General features: G+C 47.0%; 1 protein-coding gene across 2 annotated transcripts in view; it reads right to left on the minus strand.

Annotated features, from left to right (window-relative positions):
* Positions 1-25,203, minus strand: part of HEG1 (heart development protein with EGF like domains 1) — a 90,417-nt gene that overhangs the window by 62,203 nt on the left and 3,011 nt on the right. The window lies entirely within an intron of this gene.

Consider the following 25,203-nt stretch of genomic DNA (forward strand, 5'->3'; position numbering starts at 1 on the left):
TACGGGTCAGGTGTGAGAACAAGGAAGGAAGTACTTCTGAGCATCAAGGTTGTGAACTGTGTTTCCCCTGTGGTAGAAGGTAAAAGCAGACAGCTAGCTCTCCATCCTGACACCCACTCTTGCAGGCAGGGGATCAGGGCTGGGACAGACACAATTCTGGAAAACCTGTGAAGGATTTGGCCATATTACCAAAACCTCAGTAATATAAATAGGTTTGATGCAGTGATTCTGTTTTCTTCGAATTCATGCTAAGGAAACACTCAAGAATGTGGAGAAAAATTTAGCTGCACTGATATTCATGATGTCATTGTTTATAATAGCAAAAAAGAAAGGAAGGAAGGAACAAACAAAACTGAAAATCCTACAGTAGGAGATCAAGTAAATCAGTTGCAGTATATCTATATGAAAGGATACTCTGAGGTATTAAAATAATGTTATAAGATAAGATAAAGATATTCTACAGGTATTATTGAATTAAAACAATAGGTTTCAAAATAGGATTGAACAGCAATCATGCATGTGTGTGTGTGTGTGTGTGCGCCAAACACCGATCAATGTAAGCTCTCAAGGTGCCCTCATTTGCTCAATCTTGCACAATGTCGAGGAAGGTGCTCTCATCCTCCCCACTTTGCAAGGGAGGCAGAGGAGGCACAGGGGGTCATGCTCCCTGCCCCAGTCACCAGGCAGCCTGCTCCCTGAACTCTCACAGTACCCAGTGGGCAGAACAAAGTGTACTGTAGCAAATCCTTGGGTTCCCCTCATCTCCAGTGCAGGGGTGCCAAGGAAAGGTTGCTTATTCATATGGACTGTTATTTGGCCTTGATAAATTAGGGATGGATGCAGGTTAGTCAGAAAATATACTGAAGTGATCATTTGCAGTCATATTGTCCTAGATGGCGGCAAAGAGAGCACTGTTAAAAACATCAGGGTCCTATAAAAGTTGTGGGGAAACTGGGCACAGAGGTGGTCATCGGTGGTGTCAAGTGCCATTTGTCAAGGCAGGGGGTTCAGAGTCAGAGCAGGCAGGTCGGACGCCCGAGTCCAACCCAAGAAGGCCGCCTGACGATGTCTGCACATGACCCAGAAATGGCTTGCAAGCCAGAGCCTGCCACAGCTAAGGTACCAGCTCCTGAAGATCACACCAAAAGAACATTCTAAGAGACGTGTCCCTGGATATCCAGACTAATATGGAAGAGAATAGGAAATACATGTGCTAATTGGAGGGCACAGAGTTTAATGAGTTTCTAGAGAAAGCAATGAGGACAAGGACCATTTAAAATTATTGCTGATTACATGGCTCCTTTAAAAACCTATTTTTATTTTCCTCATTTGGGAATGCAATCTTCTTTTCTGCCTAGGATCAGGGCCTGTGGGCACTGTTGAGAAACCTCTGCAGGAATGAATGAAGTCACCTCTATCTGTATGAGTCAGGCAAAAATGGCCAACCATCAGACCAGTAGAGACTACAGCTGAACCAACGTTTTGGCTCAAAATATCACACACACACACTTTCCCAAAAGGAACAAGTTATCTTCTAGATCAGCATTAAGAGGTGTATAAAGTAAGACATGAATGCAAGCCATGTATGTAACTTTATTTTAAAAAGTTACAGGTGAGGGGCGCGTGGGTGGCTCAGTGGGTTAGGGCCCCTGCCTTCAGCTTGGGTCATGATCCCGGAGTCCTGGGATCGAGCCCGATGTCGGGCTCTCTGCTCGGCGGGGAGCCTGCTTCCTCCTCTCTCTCTGCCTACTTGTGATCTCTGTCTGTCGAATAAATAAAATAAAATCTTTAAAAAAAAAACAAATTAAAAAAAATTACAGGTGAAATTAATTTTAATGAATATTTTACATACTCTGACATTTAAAATAGTAGCATTTCAATATGTAATTGATATAAAGATTATTGAGATACTTTGTCTTCTTTTTCTGGTATTACACTGATAAAATCCAGAGTATTATTCTAGCTGTACACTTCAAGAGTACAATAGCCCCACGTGGTTAGTAGCTACGATACTGGACAGTGTAGTTCTAGACCAGTGGTTCTCAGCATTTCCCACTCTGGTCCCCTCCTGCCAGAAGTGTGGCTCACTTATTGGGGTTGGAGGCGTGGTGATTTAAAAATCTTCCATAAGAGATTCTAACAAACTTTCCTAAGGGAACACTTTTCTCCCCAAATCCCTTGAGAACTGCTGTTTCCATGCTTCCTATTCTGTTTCCTGTAAGTGATAATTAACAGAAACTTCCTGAAAAGGGAGGGAAGTTGCACAGGCATCTGGGCTCTTCTGGGGCCCAGCCCCAGACAGGCAAGTCCCACATTTAGCTGGCAGTGAGCTATGGAGGGGTGTTTCCAGGGGCAGCCACCAAGTCCCTAAATTAATCTTGAGACTGGCGGGGGTGGGGGTGTTACAGAGACCAGAGACTGACCCACATGATATGTTCCCCCTTGTTCTTCCTATCTGAGCTGCACAGCAAGCTGGCCTCCAGAAAGAAGGTGAAGAAAGGGTTTGAGGAAGTTTTCTCTCCCTTTGGGCACAATGAGAGAAATTAGTTTTAAAAGATGTCAGAATAAAAGTGATTGTGGGGAGGTAGAAAGGACTCAAAAACCATACACTGAAGCTGGTAAGCCATGAGCAGAGGAAGAAAATGAATTTCACTCTATTATAGGCTTAAGATGAGTTTGAGATTTGGTTATTGTTGAGCCTCTAAGGCTCGTATGGCTGAGTCTCTGAGGAAGCAGCAAGATGGCCTTCTTCAAGGAACTGGGAAAGTCCTCAATCAGCTCAAGGAATTCCACTACAGCCCACAAAAAGAACAGAAGGGCCACACAAAGACAAGCTGTGGCTAGCAGTGAACCACGCGGTCTCCCTGGAGGGTTGGCTAGAGACAGAGGAAAGAAAAAGAAATGTACACGATCAACAAAAGAGAAAGGCAGACAATACTCTTGCACTGTCCCAAATAACCTTGCCACTACAAACCAAATATGCTAAATAATGTATTTTTAAAATTTTTTTCTAAATACATTGCTGAGTTGGGAAGTAAAGAATCAAATCTTCTAAGACCAAATATGAACCAAGAGCTGGAATTCAGAGAAGTGAGGTAATTCCAGAACTGGCAGCTGCCCTGGGACACCTGCTCAACTTCTGTGACCTTGAACTTCTGTTCTGATTACCAAGAGGATATAGGAGATATGAGACAAAACTCTTAAGAAGGGAGTCTGAGAGGAAACTCTCTCTCTCTCTCTTTTTTTTAATTTGGTTTGAATTTTTAAAGACTATTTGTTTTGTTATTTTTTAAAGATTTTATTTATTTATTTGACACAGAGAGAGAGAACACAAGCAGGGGGAGCTGTAGAGGGAGAAGCAGGCTCCCTGCTCAGCAGGGAGCCCAACATGGCGCTTGATCCCAGAACCCCAGGATCATGTCATGAACCAAAGGTAAATGCCTAACTGACTAAGCCACCCAGGCACCCTGAGGAAATTCCTGTAGAAAGCCGGGACGAGGGTTATACCATATCTATAAGGCACACAGAAAACCAGTTTTCCCCGCAGAACAGGACAGCAAGGAAAGGTGCCCTTTTGATCTCAGTTTTAGGTGAAGAAAAGTAAATTTCACTCAAGAATTTTTAACCATAAAGGCAGCCTTCATGTGGGTGTGCAGCATGAATTCACAATGCCTTTGTGGTCTAAACCTCAAGCTGAGGTTGTATTTTAAAATTGGTCCTGAACTTTGTGAATATACTAAAACCACTAAATCATATACTTTAAAAGGGTGAACTACATGGTATGTAAATTACATCTCAAATACACATGCACATATGTGCACACACATACATACATATACTTCATTAATGGGAAGGAAAAGTGGTTCTGAAATACAGTGGCTCCTGCTCAGCAAAAAATAATTGTGAATGCTCTCTAAACGAACATACCTTCAATCCAACTTTATCATTTGTTGATACGATTTTAAGGAAAAAGAGATCGATCAACATCAAAAGGCACAAAATATATAAGGAAAAGAAGGCATCAATGGGCAAAAGTCAGCAACCCAGACAAGCAAAGACTTCAAATATTGGAATTACCAGTCAAAGAATATAAAATCCATGAAAAGAAAGAATTGAAAATGAGAGAGAGACTATGAATAATGGCCAAAAGACATGAAAGAATTCTAAATGGAAATTCTAGAGATGAATAAATTATAATAACTGAAATTAGGAAATCCAACAGATCAGACATGATTGAAAGAAGAACTAATAATTATAAAACAGATCATGAGAGAATGCCCAGGTGATAAAAAAAGATAGAAAATACAAAAAAGAGATGAAGCGACAAGGAAGATACAGTGAGAAAGTCTAACATATATATAACTGGAGTTCTCAGTGGGCCAGAGAGAAAAGAGAGAAATAGCAATATTTAAAAAGGTAATGGCTCAGAAATTTCCCAAATGGATAAAAATGAATCAAGTAAACTAAAGAAGCCCAACAAATTCTTAGGAGACTAAATAAAACAAAAATACAAATCCACATCATAGTCAAATTGCAGAAAACCACAGACAAAGTATGTCTTAAAAACTACCAGAGGGGAGGGGTCCCTGGGTGTCTTGGTTGGTTAAGTGTCTGACTCTTGATCTCAACTCAGGTCTTGATCTCAGCGTTGTGAGTTTGAGTCCTGTGCTGGGCACTAGGCATGAAGCCTACTTAAAACAAAACAAAACTAAACTAAACACCAAAAAAAAAACAAAACAGAAGGAAAAAATAAGACAAATCTTCTACTGAAGATGACAATTAGACTAACAGCTAATTTTTCGACAGCAACAATGGAAGCCAAAAGACAATAGGTAAATATTTTCAATGTGCTGAGAGAGGAAAAACCAGAATTATACACTCAGTAAACTATCTTTGAAAAATATCTTCAGGTTAACTTTCAAAATAGAAACATTTTCAGTCAAATTTCAGTTTATCAACCACCTCCACTAAAGGTAATTATGGAGAATTTATTTCAAGCAGAAGAAAAACCATGCTAGGTAAAAAGTCGAAAGAAGCAAGAACATATAACGAGCAAAGAAAATGGTACATATGCATATAAACACAAGCAACACTGAAGGTATAAAATAATTTCTCATTTGTGGGATTAATGAAACAAGATAGAACAAATCCTGGAGAACACCCGCGCATAAGTCAGGAGGGGATAATCGGAATCATGTTGTTTTGAAGAGTGACCTTAAATTGTGTCAGAAATGCATTTTCATGTTCCTCAAAATGACCCTAAAGAATAGAAAGAGGGTGTATCACTTCCAACTTGTAGAGCTTTCAATAATATGAAATTTCCATTGAGTGAAACCAACAAATATTGCCTAAAACCAAAACAATGACTCAGTAAATAGCAATATAGGCCCGTTATTTAGAGGTATGGAAGGATTACTGAAAGAACTTGCTACAGGGGTTTAAAGTGATTCAGTCTGGGAAACAGAAAACGATGATGGTAGGAGTGGTCGGGTTTTTATACCAGCCTCATAAAACATACTGGATCTTTAAACTACGTATGAGTTTGATATAACATAAAAATTTAAATTTAAAGACATCAGATAACAAGCCGGGGTAAATGTCTGCAGTGCATGATAAAAGTTCAGTATTCTTTTTTTTTTTTTTTCAGATTTATTTATTTATTTATGTATTTGAGAGACAGTGAGAGAGAGCATGAGAGGGGAGAAGGTCAGAGGGAGAAGCAGACCCCCCATGTTGCTGGGAGTCCGATGCGGGACTTGATCCTGGGACTCCAGGATCATGACCTGAGCAGAAGGCAGTCGCTTAACCAACTGAACCACCCAAGCAACCAAAAGTTCAGCATCCTTAATACACAAAGAAGCTTTTCAAATTCCTAAGATGGAAATCTCACAGACAAAGGACAAGAACATGTGATTCACAGAAGAAAATGTATGATTGGGGAGTAAATCCATGACAGTGTTGCTGGAGAGAAAGAAAACACAAATCCAAACTAGAAAAGACTTTTCAAGCTTTTTATATATTCGTTTTGCCTATCAAATTGGTAGAGACTCAAAAAATAGTTAAGATGCCGTGTCACTGTGGGCATAGAAGACGGGCAGTCCCACACAGCATTCTTTCTGGTGAGAAACTTAGCGATCCACCACAAAAAGCCTTAAAAACAGGCATATATTTCTACCCAGAAATTCCATTTCTGGAAATTAATTCCAAGGAAATTACTAAGGATGTACGCAAAGTTTCAGGCATGGGGAAGTTTATCGCAGCACTATTTATAATAATGAAAATTGGAAACAACCTAAATTTCTGCAATAGGAAGTTGGTTAACTTAATTATGAGACAACAGAATTTTAAAGGGATGGTCAAAATATATTACTGATAGTTATAGATATGTACTATGCTTGCCCTGTACTGTTAAGTGAAGACATAAATTAAAAAACGGATTGTACCCTATGATCTTATGTTACTAAAAGTATATGTTTTAAAAAAAAATGCATCTCCTAGGAAAAAGAACAACAACAACAGAAAGGCTGGAATCTTGGTAAAGGGACTCCAGGTCTGGAAACCACTTATAACAGCCTTTCTTTGGTCCCTAGACCTGCTCCCAGAGGCAGGTAAAGCCTGCAGACTTTGAACATAAAGGTGGCTCACTCAATTTGCTCAGAATCCAGCAATTTCTGAAACATATGCACGTGAGTGGCCTGGACTACCTGGCTGAAGGTTTACCTGCGTCTGGACCACCCCGCCTCGGGGTACCCAGCCGGTCAGCACCTGTCATGGCCACAGCTGGCGGCCTGATCAAAGACAGGTGCCCAGGGGCGCCTGGGTGACTCAGTGGATTAAGCCGCTGCCTTCCCCTCAGGTCATGATCTCAGGGTCCTGGGATCGAGCCCCGCATCAGGCTCTCTGCTCCACGGGGAGCCTGCTTCCTCCTCTCTCTCTGCCTGCCTCTCTGCCTACTTGTGATCTCTCTCTCTGTCAAATAAATAAATAAAATCTTAAAAAAAAAAAAGACAGGTGCCCACAACCATCTCGCTACAGCAGCTAGAGACCAAACACAGCCCTGGTCGGTACTGCCACTGCTGGGTCCCGTTGACCTCAGAGACTTGTGGGCTTGTGATGCCACTTCTACCCTCCTCCCCTCAGTAGCAGGTGCCAAGGCCCCCTGGATTGATGAGAAACGTCTACCTGTACGGTCCTTTTTCACCTGGGGCTCTCTCCCTTTCTTCCCCAAGGAACACATGAGGCAACACTAAAAAATTGCTCGCTTTCCCCAGACCTTGTGAAACTGTGTTCTCTACAGGAGCCTGTCTTCTAAAAGGAAAACAGCCTGCCTGCAGCTCCCTGCCTGGATCTAGAAATCCAGTGCTTCACAAGAGAAGCAGTGGGTACCGCACAGACTGTGGTTAGTTAAAGTCGGTTGTCGGCGTTAGACTTCTTGTTATACCGTGGACGTGCTCGGTGACCTTTGGCAAGTTACATAATTTGTCTGTGCCTTGGCTTCTTCATCTGTAACAGCACCGGCCTCCGGGGCTGTGACAGAGAACACACGGGGCGGGGAGGGGGGAGCTTCCAAGAGTATCGGGTGCGTAGTGAGTGCCGCATCTGTGAGAGCTGTTCAGGGGATCTAGGTCTGTCAAGTTTGAACAAACACATTTAGAGACGACCTTGGCAGGTACTTCCCAGTCTTCCAACCCTTCTCTGGGCAGCTGAGGTGGCCGCAGACGTGAAAACTCTCCTGGAAGCTCAGAGAGTTCCAGTGAAAGGACTGAGGTGGGCTGAGGAGCTGAGGGAACGCTGGGGCCTCGTTCTGGCTTTCCTCTGCGACGCTCTCCTAGCAAGTGCAGAGAGAGGCTGGGGAGGCCCAGGGTGAGAGCTGGGCCCACCTCCGGCATGATTAGCCCCTGATGGCACTGGCCCAGGGTTCTAAAAGGACAGTATCCCACTGCCCCATTTAGCTCTGGATGTCTCTTCACTTCTCTTATTGCCTATGAACTATTCTTGAGAAAAGGGTTTGCCAACCACGCAGCACACCAGACACTTTCGTTGTGGACATACAAGTGCTTTCCATGATTCCATTTGGTAACCTGGGGACAACAATGGGTCAAATGTTAAAATATCTATTGAGGTGCAAGGATAAGTCCTTTCAGAAGCCCTGAGTGGTTGAGGGTTACCCTGGTTGAATTTTGTTTTCCGTGTGGCTCCCTATTCAGCACAGGTGTAAACCCTGAGGGGGAGAGAAATTCAGAGTAAAGTGGACAGGAGTCAGCAGGGACCTACCACAGGCAGGGGAAGCTATCCAGGAACCTACTCTGGCGCTTAGTAGAGAAGTGAAATGGCCCTGGAGAAATGGCAAGAAGGTACGGTGCAGGCTTCGGAGTCTGGGCCGGACGGGGAGTGAGGAGAAGAGACTGTGTGCTCCCAGATGCTCAGGGGTAGCCTCTGAGGTGGGAGGGGCCCCCGGAGGCTGGCACCTTTCACCTCGCTCATCCCTCTCCCCAGATGGTCGGAGGCTATTGCTCTCACCCCACTCACATGCCACGGCAACTGAGCCACACCAACCAGCCTCGCACTGGAGCTGAGATGTCCCAGTTCCCCAGGTATCTTTTGAGCGGGAGGTACCATCTTTCCCTCTGGCCTCAGCCCCCTGGGTCAGCCCTTGCTTTCCCTTGTACTGTGAATGGCTATTCAGTTAACAAGGGACTTTGATTGCTTTTGACTGTTCCCCTCCCCCCAAGTTGACAACTTCCACTTCTATAGTGTCTTAATGTTCCAAAACATCTGTTGGTAAACCAACATCAGGGATGCTGGCCCAGCCCAGGAGTAGGATTTCCTAATTAGCGGCTGCTACAGAGTCCACTCCTCACCACCCACCCCGTGATTTGGGGGTTTTCAACTTGCATTGTTTCTGAGCGGTGGAGTGGGTGTGTACAGGGCGTGTGCTGTGTCATCTGAAGAGGCGATTTCCTCCCAGAGGGCCCAGCCCGCCCCCCGTGGCACCACCCCCGGCTCCCGGGAGGGCTCTGTGGCAGAGTGAGAGCAGCCTGCCTTTATTTTCATTTCCTCCCATTTGGATTCAGATTTCACAAAGGTCGGTTCACGGCTTACCACGTGCTGAGTGTTCTCACAGGCATTTATCTCATTTAATGAGAACGACAGCCGGTCAAGTGGGTATCGTGGCACCTGGGGGCACTAGGAGGGAGAGCGGTTAAGTGGGGGTTCAAGGTCATGCGGTCAAGGGCAGATGACACAACCTGAACCCAGGTCTCATTCCAACACATCCCAGCTTATTCCGTGACATGGGGCTTTAAGGCGCTGGTCAGGAGAGTATCCCTTGGTCTTCAAACTCCTTTGGTAAGCCTATCTGCACTGCCCTGCTCCTCACTGAGAGTGACACAGTGTGCGTCACATGGGCTGTGGAATCCGCCGGACTTGGTTTGAGGACAGCTGCACTTACTAGCAGGAAGACTGAGCAAGAAGACCTCTAACATCAGCTCCTCAGAGATAATTTTCACGGGTCATGAAAAGAATGATAATAAAGAAGAGTGGAGGCAGAATGGAGAATGAGTTTGAGGGACAAGAAAAGCCTATTTTCAAAATAGGAAGTTAGAAGTGACATAACTTCCAAGTGGGAATGTCTGACAGGTGGTTGGTTAAAATTTGGGACTGTCAATTAGGAGGAAGGATAAGGAAGGATAAGGGGTATGAAAGGAAAAGTGAGGGTCAAGGACTGAACTAAGAGGAACTTTGGATCAGAGAGAGAAAAAGAGTCAGTGAAGGAGACAGAGAAGACCAGGGAAGGCTAGGATGAATTAGAAGTAGGAGTCGGGGAGGGGATGAGTACCCAGGACAGAGCAGAGAGGCTCGGCCAGGCCTGAAGAAAGGCTGAAAAGCCGGGGATTCGACAAACAAAGCCCTCGGGACTTTCCTGAGCGTCACCTGGCAGACAGAAGATGAAGCTCAGATTGCTTAGGGGTTAAGGCTCATGAGGGAAGGTTCTGGAACAGTAAGATACTGACTGTCCAGCTGCAAATTTCCTGTTTCTGGCTTCCCCTTGGACCTTTCCTGGGATCCCTCAACTTGGAGAACACCTGGGAGAGCTGGGTGTCTCTTAGCCACACGGCTATAGGTGACAGCATGGGTTCTTACACCAGTGATAGTGAATTTCTCCATAACTTGAAAAGATTTTCTTCAGATTCAATTGCTCACACAGGAATTGAATTAGAATGAAAAAGCTCCCTTTTTAATTCCCCTTTTGGCATGGCAGATGTCTATAAACCACAAGAGGAGGAGGACACTGTCCACAGGAACTTTATGGGAGAAGGGAATTTTGCCCCTATTCTCAGAGATCTAATGAAGAAATCCCACATGTTTACAATCTGCGAAGTACTTTTTTTACAGGATAATTTCAGAGGGGCTAAATTATCCTGTTACATCCTGACATTCTGAGTGGCAGGTAAGATAGGAATTCTTACCCGATTTTAGGAAAAGAAGGCTAAGACCCAGCACTGAGGTCACCTGCCCGGAGTAACCCAGAACTAAATGGCAGAGTGGAGACCAGGGACCCACGCCTTCTTTCTGGGGTCTTTGCTAGTTAACCACACCCAAATGAAACCAATGGGGACAGAGAGAAGCTCAGCCAGCTCTTCCCTAACTAACTGGTGGCATGCAGCCTGCTTCACTAGCTAGCATCCACAGTGTTTTGCATCATTCATTCTACCTGAAGTTGGGAAATTGCCAGGGTTAACCTTGGTGCCCCCATCCCTCTCCGAAAGTGACCCCTGCCCTTAGGAATCATAGCAACCAAGTAGTATGACCTCAGATGACAAACAGGGCCCAAGAGGGGCAGGAACAGTTCCAAGTCCACAATACAGCCAGTGAATGGCATTTATACATTTTAAAAAAATGTTTACTTTCATACTCATGAGGATGGCTATTACCAAGGGAGGGGAAAAAAAAAAGAAAAAGAAAAAGGGAAGTAAATGTTGGTGAGAACTTAGAGAAATTGGAACCTTCACGCATTGCTGGTGGGAACAGAAAATGGTACAGCCACTGCAGAACATGGTTTGGCCATTCCTTAAAAACTTAAACATAGGGGCGCCTGGGTGGCTCAGTGGGTTAAAGCCTCTGCCTTCGGCTCAGGTCATGATCCCAGGTCCTGGGATCGAGCCCCACATCGGGCTCTCTGCTCCGCAGGGAGCCTGCTTCCTCCTCTCTCTCTGACTGCCTCTCTGTCTAGTTGTGATTTCTCTCTGTCAAATAAAAAAAAAAAACAACAAAAAAAAAACAACTTAAACATAGGACTACCATATGACCTTGCAATTCCACCACTAGGTACACACACGAAAGAATTGAAAGCAAGGAACCAAACAGATGTTTGGACACCCACGTTCACTGCGGCATTATTACAATAGCCTAAAGGTGGAAACAATGTAAGTGTCCATTGATGGAGGGATGGATAAGCCAAACAGGCTCTCTACATACAACGGGGTATTAATCGGCCTTAAAAAGGGGGGAAATTCTGACACCTGCTACATGAATGAACCTCGAAGACGTCATGCTAGGTGAGATAAGCCAGTCACAAGAGGACAAGTATTATATGATTCCACTTACATGAGGTACGGGTAAGAAGGAAGGTCATAGAGACAGGAAGCAGAACAGAGATTTGCACGGGCTGAGGGGAGGGAAGAATGGGGAGTCCTGACCTAATGAGTTCCCATCTGGGCTGATGAGACAGAAATGGGTGGTGGTGACGGGAGTACAATATTGTGAATGTACTCAGTGCCAAGAGCTTGTACACTTGAAAACGGTGAAAATGGCGACTTCTATGTTACGTGTATTTTGCCGCAATGAGAAAAAACATATTTATTGAGCATCAACCACACATAAGACACTGTGGACTTTATCTCAAGGGACCTGTTGCTTCCAAGAGAGCTGAATGATGCCAATGCTGATAGCCCTGGGGTGTGAGAAGCTGCGCAGCTGGGGGGAGAAGGTGCTGTGGGAGTTTGGAAGGTGCACAGCTGGACCAGAATCCCATCCTCCCTTCCAAGGCTGCACTCTCTCTCCAGATCACCCCCTTCACCCCAGGAATCCACCCAACAAGGGGGATTTCCTGCCGGATGGCCAGCAGGTGGGAGATGTGGGAGCAGGCAGGAACCTTGGGGGCATGGAGGGAAGGTGGCTCGATCTCACCGGAGGGCAGCCGCCTACTCGGCTAAGCTGCTCTGGGCTGTGTTTTGAAACACTGCTGCGGATGTAATGATTCTGGGTGGAGGACGTTTAGGAGCCAAATGAGTTTGTGTGAACAAAAGGCAGCCCTCGATCGGGGACTGTCCAGGGCTCTCGGGGAGTTTCATTTCCTTCCTTGTTCTTGCCCTGAAAGGAGCAGCCCTAAGAAAAACTGTACACATTAAGAAGTGTTTAGACTTGAGACCCAATGATCTGATTTTTAAAAACAGATCCCGCTGGAACAGCCTCTGGTAATGAAAAGTATAAAATTCACCAGGCGTCTTATCCTCCCCTCCCTGTGACAGTTGGCTTTTGTCTAGCTGAGCATCCTCTGGGGAGCAAGGCAGGCTTGGGGGACTGAGCCGTGACCTTGGGTGGGGCTGGCCTGGAGCCTCTGAGTTTGGGGGCAGGTTTCCAGAAACACAATCGCCTCTGAGGTGGCCTGGGGGTGCTAAGGAGGGAAGCAGGCCAACCTCGACAGGAGAGGAAGAAGGAGGACTCCAATGTGACCGACCTCATGCTCCTTGCTTTAAAAATAATTCTATAGGCTTAAAAAAAAGGAGGGCTTGAGAAAAAGCCCCAGGGTCAGATCAGATGATTCCCATTCAATTAAGTAAGTAAAATAAGGCTCTCTGCCTCTCTCTGCGGGGTGGGGGACGGCGCTATCTTGTCTCTGGGCGCGTCTATCTGGTGCCCCAGTGTTCTTTGCCCCCCCTCATCCTTTGAAAATAAACACCCTGCAGAGGGGTTGAAGAGGAGGCTCTTGGGCAGGGGCAGGTTTGAGAAGGGGGCCCGTGGTACCTGGAAGTGAAGCTGGGGGGAGACGAGGAAGCAGGCCTGTCTCCAGTGTTGTCACCCTAACATTCGCTTACACCCAGAGAGGAAGCCCGGTGGCAGAGCTCCACCAAAGGAGGGCCGCCAGCTTGGCAAAACAATAAAAAGGCCAAAGGAAAAACATCCTGGTTCCGAGGAGGAAGAGGGAGGTGGGAGGGAGGCCGGCGGGAGGACGAAATGAGATGTGGCCCTGGGCCTTCACACACTGTGCATGGCCCCCTGACTTCGGCTGAGTCCTGCCGTGAATTTGCTCCATAGCCCTGTGTGATGGGGCCCAGGACTCTAAGGAAATCCAAGCAACATCACTTGTCTGGAAAGTTTACTGTGTTGGATGGTGGGATGATGCCGCAGCATGGAGGGCCTACTGAGAGGGGCACGGGAAGGGAGCAGGACAGGGCTGTCACGGCCTGTCCCAGGGTGCGGTGCTCTCATGGCCAGCCCCGTGGGAGCCCTTGGGGCTGCATGAATAAAACCTATTTAAAGACCAAAATTTAAAGTTTACTAATAGGCGGGGCACCTGGGTGGCTCAGTTGTTAAGCGTCTGCCTTTGGCTCAGGTCATGATCCCAGAGTCCTGGGATCGAGCCCCACATCAGGCTTCCTGCTCTGTAGGGAGCCTGCTTCTCCCTCTCCCACTCCCTGCTTGTGTTTCCTCTTTTGCCGTGTCTCTCTCTGTAAATAAATAAATAAAATCTTTAAAAAACTAAGTTTACTGATAGGCTTTTACAATTAAGATTGGGAAACTTGACACTCAATTCAAACATAACCAATCCTTTAAATCAGCTGTATGCCCCAGCTAGTTAAGAAAAAGAGAGAAAATCAAGGGAGAAGAAAGGAAGAGGGCAGGAAAGAGAAATGAAACAAAAAGGGAAGGGAGAAACCTACAGAGAGAAGAAAAGAGATTAAAGTTAGGGAGACTAATGACCAAAGCAGGGTCATGACAATGATGACGAAGACGACGATGACGACGACGAGGAGGATGATGACCGCAGCAGCCCGGACGAGGCACCATGCCAGGCATTTCACAGGGACTGTCCCAGTCAATCCTCACCACAATCCTGGCAGGTGGGCGCCATTATTACCCCCCATTTTGTTGATAAGGAAACTGAGGTGTCGAGAGATCAAGTAGATGGCCCAAGATTCCATAGCAAATACTACACTGGGACCCAGCCCAGGTCTGTCTGACTCCAAAGGTCAATCTAAAAAACATCAACAAACAAACAAAAAAACCCCAGAACCCAGAAATAAAAAAAGAGAATGAAGGATGAGAAAGGAAAGCGCAAGACAAAGACAAAAAGACAAAGAGCTACAGGGAAATGGCAAGCTAATCTGAAAGGGCAAGCCAAGGAGACACAGGCAGGGCTCCCCAGGTGGGCTTCCAGGGCATCTCCCTAAGGATGCCTGGATTCAAACTGCCATTTCAGGACCCAAGTACCACATCTTGGCAGCCTATGGGGCCCACTGTCCAAAAGGAATTAAGTGTATGGACAAGATCAGAAGAAAAAAGCAAAGGAGGGAGGGAAGAGTCGGTAGATCCCATGTGAGTAAGAAAAAGCCATAAGAGGGGGCGCCTGGGTGGCTCAGTGGGTTAAAGCCTCTGCCTTCGGCTCAGGTCATGATCCCGGGGTCCTGGGATCGAGTCCCGCATCGGGCTCTCTGCTTGGCTGGGAGCCTGCTTCCTCCTCTCTCTCTCTCTGCCTGCCTCTCTGCCTACTTGTGACCTCTATCTGTCAAATAAATAAATCTTAAAAAAAAAAAAAAAAAAAGAAAAAGCCATAAGATAAGGATAGTCGAGGCTCTGAATGTGTGATGGAGAAACTAATGGGCCCATAAACAAGCAAAGGGAGGGCAGGTTCTTGGGGAGGAAGGGGTGACATGTCTGCGTTTACAACGGTTATCTACTGTGCTGAGAGTGAACCACGATACATGTGTACATGTTTGGTAGGTGGCTGAACCTACCAAATCCAGGCAGGGACCTGGATATGTGAAGAGAAGAAAGGTAGTTGTGGGAATCACCCCCGCAGAGAAAACAGGGGAAGCCATGCTGTGTCTTCCCTCCATGCCTCTGTTTTGTGGACCTCCTTACCTAAATGCCCTCCCTTTCCTTCGGGCTTCTAGCAAAATCTGACTTGTTTCTCACAACCAGCTAGAGAACACCACTTCCAAGAAGCCTTTCCTGGAGAACTCGTTCCCTCTCAACTACTGTTTTATCTTGTTATACAACTATAAATTATTTGGTCATATTTCTACTTCCTTTAGGAGAGACTGGTTCCTGGGAATTGCTCAATAAATACTCACTAAACTGAGTTGCAGGTGAAAGGTCAAGGGCAGGCCTGTGAAGAACATCCCACTTGGTAGGAGGTAGAGGAGATGGAAGAGCTAGTCACCCAGACCGGAAGCCGCTGACAGGACGGAGATGGCAGACTGAAAAGAGGCCAGTGAGATTTTCTAGAATGTTCTTTTTCTCTCTCTCCCTCCTCTCCTACTTTCTACTCGTCTGCCCACATGTACCTGCTTGCTGAAGACCCTCCTCATCCGGAGTAATAATAGTAAGGCCCGATGCATGCTTACAACACCTCTCCACGAGGATGACCTTTCATCTCACCCCGATAGCAGCACTGTGAGGTGGACGGAACTGGCAGTATAGTCTTCATTTTTGCAGATATGACAACAGACTCAGAGATGGGATGCCTGGCCCGGCTCATAGTCAGTTCCCTGTATTCTGACTCAAATTACTTGCTGTGTCTGCATTTAAAGTGCATTTACAGTCATAATTATATTTGCTCCTCCTCCTCCTTGAAAGCCTTGTCGAGGAAGCAGGAGAGGTATCATTAGCCCCGATTCTAACAGAGGGAAAGGAAGACCCAGGGACATGAGGCAGATGTCCCGGGCGACGTAGCGAGAAGGCGAAGGGGTTAAGACCGTCAGAGGTCATGAGTTGCCACTGGCATCTCTCTGTCCTAAACCCTGCCTGTGGCCACACACAGCAGCACGCTGTCACCGCCAGGCATGGCCATATTCTAAATAATTGCCAGTCAACCACAGGAATTCACCTGCCAATGAACATGGTCCTCTTGGAAGAGACCCCTTTAAGACCATACTTATTCCAGTAACACTGTTACTCCTCAAGCTGTTTCCTAAGATCCTCTCATCTTTAACAGAGCCTAAGGAACAATCTCGAGTTTCCTAAATAATGACACATTTCCATCCCCTGGTAACGGATTTGAGTTATTCTGGAAACAGACAAAAATCCAAAGCCCAATCTAATGACTGACGCAGGAGACTGAGATACGTGACCCCATTTTGGTTCCGGGATGAGGTTTAAGGGCAAAGAAAACACCAGTGAGCTGCTGGTGACCCAGACACTGGCTCCACAGGTCACTCCCGACTCCTTCAAATGCTTTTTGAGGGCTGCGTCAATAACCTCCAAAGATTCTGACCTGAAGGAGGTCTACCCTTTGGCCCCAGAGGTCCTACTCTGATTTTAAAGGCCTATTATTTTTAAGTCACCCCTCACATACTGTTTTTATTGAATCCTAATTAAGCCAGTCTCTTCAGATGATTATGGGTGAGGGCTATATTGGTGGCACTTAGTTTTCCCGACTTCAAGTCTTCAAATCTTGCTCTTTCCTTCCTGCATTGGAAGCTAAGGATGGAGAGAAAGTTCTAGGAATACCAAGAAGTGAGGCTGGCAGGGCCCAGGGTCAGGGTAGGCGGATCAAGGAACAAATGTCCTTGGAAGGTGGACTTGAGCCTTTTGCATTCAGAACTTGTCCCCCATCCAATGAACCTGGAGGTGAAGGGCATATTGTCATCAGTACAAAGGTCAGGATAGACAGGCATTGGTTTCAGCAGCATCACCATGGCCCCAGAATTTACAGAGCTCCCCTGCCCCAGCAACAAGCAATCTGTTTCACAGGGATAGAGGACACTTACATTCCGTAAGTAGGGCCCACTAATAGCCCCTTTGACAGATGAGAAACCAAAGGCACAGAGAGGCTGAGTAACCCACCGAGGTCCCCCAGTCTACAAGTCTGAACAGAGGCTGCCAGCCTCCCAAGCCTGGACCTCCCCAGGGCCATGACTGTAAAGCCACAGAACTCTTATCCACACCCTGGCAAGAGATGATTCCAGAACATGTCTCACTGCATGGCACAACAAAATTCCTTGTGGCCCAGAGGCTACAGGAATGACATTCATGCCCAGGTTGAGCTGTTTCCATCTCCCTCTACCACTAAGGAAAGGAAAAATGGAGTGGTTTTCAGTACTAGCCTAATTCATGATAATCACTAGTAACAACCTTGTGCAAAGAACAACGTCCAACCATTCCAACCCAGTGTCTCTCTCCTATATTCCTGCTATTCTGTCCTCCAAAGGGACTGCTTCAATGCACATGGACAAGGACAGCCAGTGAGCTTGACCCTGGCCTCCCCCTCTTCTAGTCACCTGTCTTCCTCCTTGGTCTTCATCTCCCGACTTATCAAAGACATTGAGCAGAAATCTGTCACCGTGTCAGATCTGTCTTCCAGTAGCCCAGCTGCTTCCCAGCAGACACAGGGGCTGCTGTTATTCAGGGTCTTCAGTGAGATCCAAGTTGTTCCTTGAGGCCCCCGCAACCGCAGGAACGGAGAGCACAGAGCCTGCCTGCCACACCACCTGACCTGGTAGCCTTCCTCGAACATTCTCATGGGGTGGGAAAGCCAGGAGAATACCAGGAAGTTCAGGTATCCCAGAACCAAAGTATAGAGCAAAAGGAATGTGTCCATTTTTAACAGTGTGTGTGGACTTAGAGATGGGCTTAGCAGCTCCTTAGATCTTCTGATAGGAGCCCTAGGTCACGTGGGAGCTGATGCTGCTGCAGTATCACCTGCGTAGTGGGTTGCCACCAGCTGGACAGATGCTTCCTGGGCCAAGGCTGAAGACAGATATAACCCAGTCCTCCTCTCAAGGAGCTAGAGGTCCAGCAGGCTCACAGGTGTCCCTCACACAGGCTCCACAGCTCCCGGACCCTCAGCTAGGAAGCCAGGTGTTGAGTCTCCTCACATGTCAGGCCAGCATCATGGAAGTCAGAACGTATTCACAAGATAAACCTGATACCCTTAGAAATAAAGCTTTCAGCATGGGATGGACCAACACTTTATTTCATAAGTAAGAAAATGTAAGGCCCAGAGCAGGAAGCAATAGGCCCAAAGTTACCCCGTGTCTAAGAGGCAGAGCCAAGCTTGACCCTGAACCTTCTGGTGCCTGTGGCCACTCCCATTGCTGGAGCATCACTTCCACAATGAGCTATAGCTCTGTCACTGTCATGGTTGTGAAATTGCTTCCCTGGTTTCCAGAACTTCCCTGGAACAACTGTGTCTGTGAAATGCAGCCAGTCACATCACTCCATTGGAAGCGTCTGGATTTGTCAGATATCTCCCGATCTAAGGTGACCTCTAATCTTGTACCATGTCCTGAACAAAGAGACCAAAAGTTTCTGAGCACAAAGTAAAATTTACTCACTTTGGCTAGAAATCAACCAGGGTAGATGAGCCAAAAGAGTGAGAGCCCTTTTCCCTACTTAGTTTGGAAATAAGTCCATCGTTTAATGAATGAAGAAAGGTTTTTTGAGAGAGAGAGAGAGAGAAGGAGGGGAGGGGAGGGGAAAAGGAAGAGGGAGAAAGAGAGTCCTGAGCAGGCTCCATGCCCAGCACAAAGTACAGGGTTCGATCTCAGGACCCTGAGACCATGATTGGAGCTGAAATCAAGAGTCGGGGGCTTAACCAACTGAGCCACCCAGGCACCCCAAGAAAGCTTTATAAAGGTCCTTCAAACCCAGAGAATCTAGGATTCTCTGAAGGTAAAGAGAATTCTCAAAATGTTCTTACAGACCAAAAACTGAAATCTAATTTTGCCCTGTATGTCACAATTTAAAGGATCAATTACTTCCAATGAAATGACTCTCATTTAGAAAGATATGAAGGTCTCCGTGGCATTCTCTTGCCCCACCACAAATCTTACATTCCAGTTCTTTCTAAAATACTGTGTTTCCCTTCTGCCTGGCCACTTTGCCCACAGCATTTGGCTCGGCTGTCTTCCTGCCCAGACAGAGCCCCCTAACACAACATGGCAGAGGGCTGTTGCCCACTCTGGAGGAACCCACCTCCATCAGCGGTGTCTGCCATGTTCCTGCTAGTTAGATACCCCGCAAAGTCAGTCACCCACCAAAACATCTTCTCTTCAACTTGACTCAGACCACAGAATGAGGTGGAGCCCCAGAAACTTCCAGAAATGTGGTTAGTAGAGAGATGTTATGATTGGCCACACCCAACACACACACACACACACACACATGCATGCACACACACAAACACACATCATTATCTGAAGACATCTGGATAAAAAAGAAAGGCAGGAGAAATGTACTGTGTTTTAATCAAACTGCCTGGTAATACACAGGGTGTGGTGAGATCTACATAATCATACAATGCTGTTGAAATAATCTGGTACTGTTCGGTAGTAGGGTCAGGAATTTTAACAATTTCCACATCCAGGAATTAACACTAAGCAAATAATCAGAGACAAATATAAAAACTGATGCACAAATATGTTCATCACAGCATTATTTATGACAGTAAATAATTGGAAACAGTTATATAGCCAATAAAGACATAGCTAAAAGTTATAATGGGACAGTATCCTTTCTGGATATCATACGGAAATATACATGTGTCATATATATGGGGGCTGCGGGGGTGTGTACCCTACTTTTTTTAAGTAAGCTCTACATGGTGGGGCTCAAACTCACAACCCCAAGATCAAGACATGCTTTAGGACTGAGCTGTCCAGGCACCCCTGTGTATCTTATTTTGAAATATATACTTTTATATTCCTTATAACTGAGAACTATAATAATTGCTAATGTTTTAATATGCTTCTAGTAGTTGGAATATAGGTGATATTTCATTTGCTGCTTTCATTTTAATGTAACTTCCAAATCGTATATGCTACACATATAAAATTTACATAATCAGAAAAAAATAAAATGTTATGATTTTTATTTTATTATTATTTTTATTTTATATATATATTTTTAAGATTTTACTTATTTATTTGACAGACAGAGATCACAAATAGGCAGAGAAGCAGGCAGAGAGAGGAGGAAGCAGGCTCCCTGCTGAGCAGAGAGCCCGATGTGGGGCTCGATCCCAGGACCCTGGGATCATGACCTGAGCCGAAGGCAGAGGCCTTAACTCACCAAGCCACCCAGGCGCTCCTTATTTTATTATTTTTTAATGTTACACTTTTCAAAAGGCAAAGATGACGATGAGCTTGGAAATACCTCAATGCTCGTACTTTTGTCTTCAGCCTCAGTCAAAAATGTCACCTCACGGCCTCACTGTTGACTGACAGCAAGGCAGGCTTCCAGAGGAAACAAATGTCAGAGAGGAGGGGGCCCCTGACTGACAGGGAGAGGCATCCTTGCCTTCTGAGGGCTCCTGGGCCAACAAGGGAGCAGGAATGCAAGCAACAGACACACTAGAGACATATATCTAAACCCCGAACTCCAGAGACCCCCCCCCACCACGGCAACACCCCAGCCCAGGCACCCCAGACTGCCCCACGGTAACGACGCAGCCCCTCTGCCGTCTGCACTCTCCCTCGGCTTGGGGAGACTGTCTAGTCCGCTGTCCTATTGCACTGAGAGGTAAAGTATGAGGAAGGTATTGCCCATCCCGTGTTCAAAGATTCAAGAACATGAGGGCTGCTCAGTCAGAGAAATATTACTGCAAGCATGCGTTCTTCTTTCTACCTCCAATTTTTCTATGTGGACCTATTTTCCCTTTATCATAAATGGTTCCCTTTAGCATCCATTTACTCAACAAGTACCGTGAGTGCTTACCACGTGTCAGGCCCTGAACTAGCCCTGCCTTCCCACCTTCATTTCCTGCCTTGTCTACCCAGTCTCCTCTCCACGTCACTCCTCTGCTAAAACCCCTCATGGGGCCAAGCAGCAAATCTGACTGTCCTACTGGTTCTCAGGACCGTACGTGATCTAGCCACAGCGGTCTTCCTTCTTTCCAATCTCAAGACATGAAAGCTTGTTCTGGCCTTCACACTGGCTGTTCCCTCTGCCTAGAGGACGGTTGCACACACCGTGCACCCAGTCTGCAGGACAGGATGGGGTCTGGCATGTTATATGCAACTGCCTGGCATGGTTAGAAGGGAAGGCAGCCAAGAAGAGGCTGGAGAGTCAGCAGGGCAGGGGCTGCAGACCTGGTATCCCAGCAGGGAGCCTAGATTTTTTATTTTTTTTTTTAAATTTTATTCTAAGTACAATGCAAAGCCCTTGGAGGGTTTTCAGCCTGAGAGTGAGGTGACCTGAATTACACTTAAGAAGATTGCCCTGGGCCCTGTGAACAGGATCAGAGGGAGAGCATGCATGGAGGCAGGGAGAGCAAAACAGAGCCGTGGAGATTGTGAGGGCAGATTTGCGATCTGTGGAGAAGCAGAAGCAACTGGAGTCCCCTCCCTGCTCCCCCAGAACAAAGATGCAGAGGTGAGGGAAGGAGACACATGCTGAATGCTTGTCAGCTTCTCATTTAAGACCCTGACGCCATCATCCCCTCCGCCAGGTAATCACCAGGCTCTCCGGCCGTCCTCCTGGAAATGGTCCCTGCTTTGCTCCCGTTCCATGTCCACTGCCCCCATTCTAGTCCATGCCTTCAGTGCTTTCCTCCAAACATGCTGATAAGCTGCCTGCTAGCATTCCCAGATTTCTGAATTAAGTCCCGGACTGTAGGAAGGACAGACCCACGTGTGGTTCATCTGCGAGCCCCAGCTCCAAGCACAAAGGAACACTGACCAAGCAAACAGGACTGCTCCTTCCTCAAGAGCTCTCAGAGGCTCCTCAGATGAAAACAAACGCTGCAAGCAGGCCTTTAAAGCCCTCCATGATCGGCCTGAATCCACCTTTCCAGTCTGGTCTTCACTCCACTGACTCTGGACCCTAACAAGTGCACTCTTCCCTGGACTTCCTGGCTACTGACCACTTCCAGTTAAAAAGTCAAGCTTTTCAGGTGCACCTGTGTGGTTCAGTCGGTTAAGCACCTGACTCTTGATTTCAGCTCAGGTCCCGATCTCAGGATTGTAGGATGGAGCCCCTAGCTGGGCTTTTCAGTGGGGAGTCTGCTGGAGATTTTCTCCTTCCCCCTCCCTCTACCCTTCATGACCCCTGCACATTCTCTCTCTCAAATAATTTTTTTTTAAAGATTTTATTTATTTGACATAGAGAAACACAGCCAGAGAGGGAACACAAGCAGGGGGAGTGGGAGAGGAAGAAGCTGGCTTCCCACCAAGCAGGGAGCCCAATGCAGGGAGCCCAATGCAGGACTCCGGGATCATGACCCGAGCCGAAGGCAGATGCTCAACAACTAAGCCACTCAGGTGCCCCTCTCTCAAATAATTTTTTAAAAAAGATTTCATTCATTTATTTGACAAAGAGAGAGAGAGAGTGCACAAGCGGTGGGGAGGGGTAGCGGGAAAAGGAGAAGTAGACTCCCTGCTACACAGGGAGCCCAACATGGGGCTCGATCCCAGGACCCCCGGAAGACAACCTGGGCTGAAGGCAGATGCTTAACCAACTGAGCCATCCAGGCATCCCTAAAATAAATAAATTTTTTAAGAAGGGAAGGGAAGGGAAGGGAAGGGAAAGAAAGGGGAGGGAGTAGGAGTCGGTCTTGAGTTTTGTAGTATGTGGGATTTTGCTGATGCCAATACCCTACCCTCTCTGTGCTATCCATATCCCAGTCCACGCTCTCCTCCTGCCTACGTTTCCGGGCCCCAGCAGCCACTCCACCTCTCCAGTCACCTCTCTCCACACCATTCCTTCGGTCAGTGTGATCTCCTTGGGACCTTTCTGGATCACTAACACACCATCATTTTACTGGTTCCAGTGTGGATGCTGATGCCCCAATAAGACTCCCGTCTGTGGGGGGCTCCACATCACCTGGCAGAGCTCCCCACACATAGAAAGGGCTCTATCAGTGTTTTCTGGTTTACAGATTAGCCAGACTGACACAGCCTGACACATCGGCCCCACTACAACAAAAGAAGAGGGAAAAGCCAGGATAGAAACATCTTTGTTCTGTCTGTGCAAGATGAAGAGGGAATGAGTCGGAGAGGGCATGCACAGCCGTTAGAAAGAAAACGATTTCACCGCCTCTGAATCGGGGTACCATCCAACCTCTCCTAGTGAACGGGGTTGCGTAACAGCTGCCGCATAACATCAGCCACGATCCCAGCACAGAGCCCAGTGAGAACATCATCAACTCATTTCAGCAGGGCCCATAATTAACAGCGTAACCTCTGCCATCAATACCATATGGACTGGCACACAGAGAGGGCACAATTCACCATATATACATAAAATGATATTTCATACATGTAGACAGACCTATGGTCTTGTCTTGAGCAATTTCCAAAAACATTTTTTTTGGTTTGGATCTCTACTCTGCAGGACAACCTGTCCCCACCCACCACCACTTCCATAGCCTCCTCCTGCCTCTGTGCCCTGATCTCCAGGAAAGGGTAGGAGCAAGGGACCAAGGAAGAGAGGAAGCAGCATGCTGCACTGGTCCTGGAGATCCCATCGAGAAGACCGAGGCTGCACGATACCGTGGTGAGAACAAATGAATCTGGTCAAACCCATCTGAATTTTGGTTCCTCCGTGTACTGTGTGATCCAACCTCACCAGGCTTCCGTTTCGACCACTGTGAAGGAGCAGAGCTATCCCTCCCAGGACTTTTTTGAGGCTTAAATGGGAAAGCGCCAACCAGACCCCATGGTGCTCAAAGGCTGCAAGTCCAAGGACAACCCCAAACTGGTCTCCTCCCCTGAAGTGCAGTGGGCAGAGCAAAGCCATGGAAGAAGGCAGTAAGCGGCTAACAGCGACAACTGCCATCTGTTCTCTGCTCGCTTTGTGAGAATCTCTGAGACGGCAGCAAGTCAGCTCAAAGAACACAGCTCCCAGCCGGCTCGGCAGGGCCACTGAAGTCACAGGGGACCGCACAGGCTCCTTCCCCAACCCCTCAAGCCTAGGTATGCAGTCACTGCCCAGCTGGGCACCAGACCTCTTTTGTTCTTCCTCTACCCACATGGTTCAGGTCTTGGGCAGAAAATACCATTTCAGCATTTGCACGTCCATCGAGGGAAGTAGTAAAAGGGCTCTTGCAAGGTTAAAAGGATGTGGCTTTTAAACACACCACACACACCACACACATACCACACACACACACACACACACACACACACGCCACAGAGAATCCCTTTCCCCACATACTTCTTCTATTTGGAGCAGCCTGCATCAATGCAAGTGGGCTTCTCAGGAATCCCCACAATGACCCCTCCCAGCCTCAGCACATGCTCTTCCCTCTGGGGCCCCCTCCCGCCCAGCCTGGGCCGCTGCCCCCTGTCATGCTTCTCCCTGCAGCTCCGGCTAGTTGGCCTGAAAAGTTAGAGCACTTCAGGGGACAGCTATGTAAGGAGGGGCCGGGCTCACAGCGCTTCCTTTGCTCCAGGGAGCTGCATTTTTCTAAGATTATTATTCCTTGGGCTGGCTGCTCAGCTACTCAGCGTCATTTCCCCTTTGGGTGGGAAAAGTTCTTTCCTTTTGCATTGATTCTCATTAAGACTTAAGCCTTTTTCATCCCCTTTCATCTGCAGATCTCACCATTAAATCACGGTCCATGGAGCACACAAAAATCAAGGCATATACACTTAAGCACTCAGAGCTGCAGCTCAGAAGCCCTAAGTTGTTCAAACACACACACACACACACACACACACACACACACACACACACACACCAAGAAAAAGAAAATCTCTAGGACTTAGCATCTTCTCCATCTCCACCAGCTCAAACACCAGCCACGAATTTCATCTGAACAGTCAGCAGGGTGATAGGTGGGTACACAAGTAGGGGACTTGGCAACGAAGGCAGGCAAACACCCCACAGATGGAACACAAGTACACTTACTCAGCAGCGAGGGTCCTGCCCTCTGCCAAGAGGAAAAGGGCTAGAAATGGCACCCAAGGAAGAAAAGGACATCTCTGGCCCCTGCTGTTGACACCCACGTATCCAGAAGCCCCAGCCATGAGTGCCAGG

This window comes from Meles meles, chromosome 4 (assembly GCF_922984935.1).
Source record: "Meles meles chromosome 4, mMelMel3.1 paternal haplotype, whole genome shotgun sequence".
Classification (NCBI taxonomy): Eukaryota; Metazoa; Chordata; class Mammalia; order Carnivora; family Mustelidae; genus Meles; species Meles meles.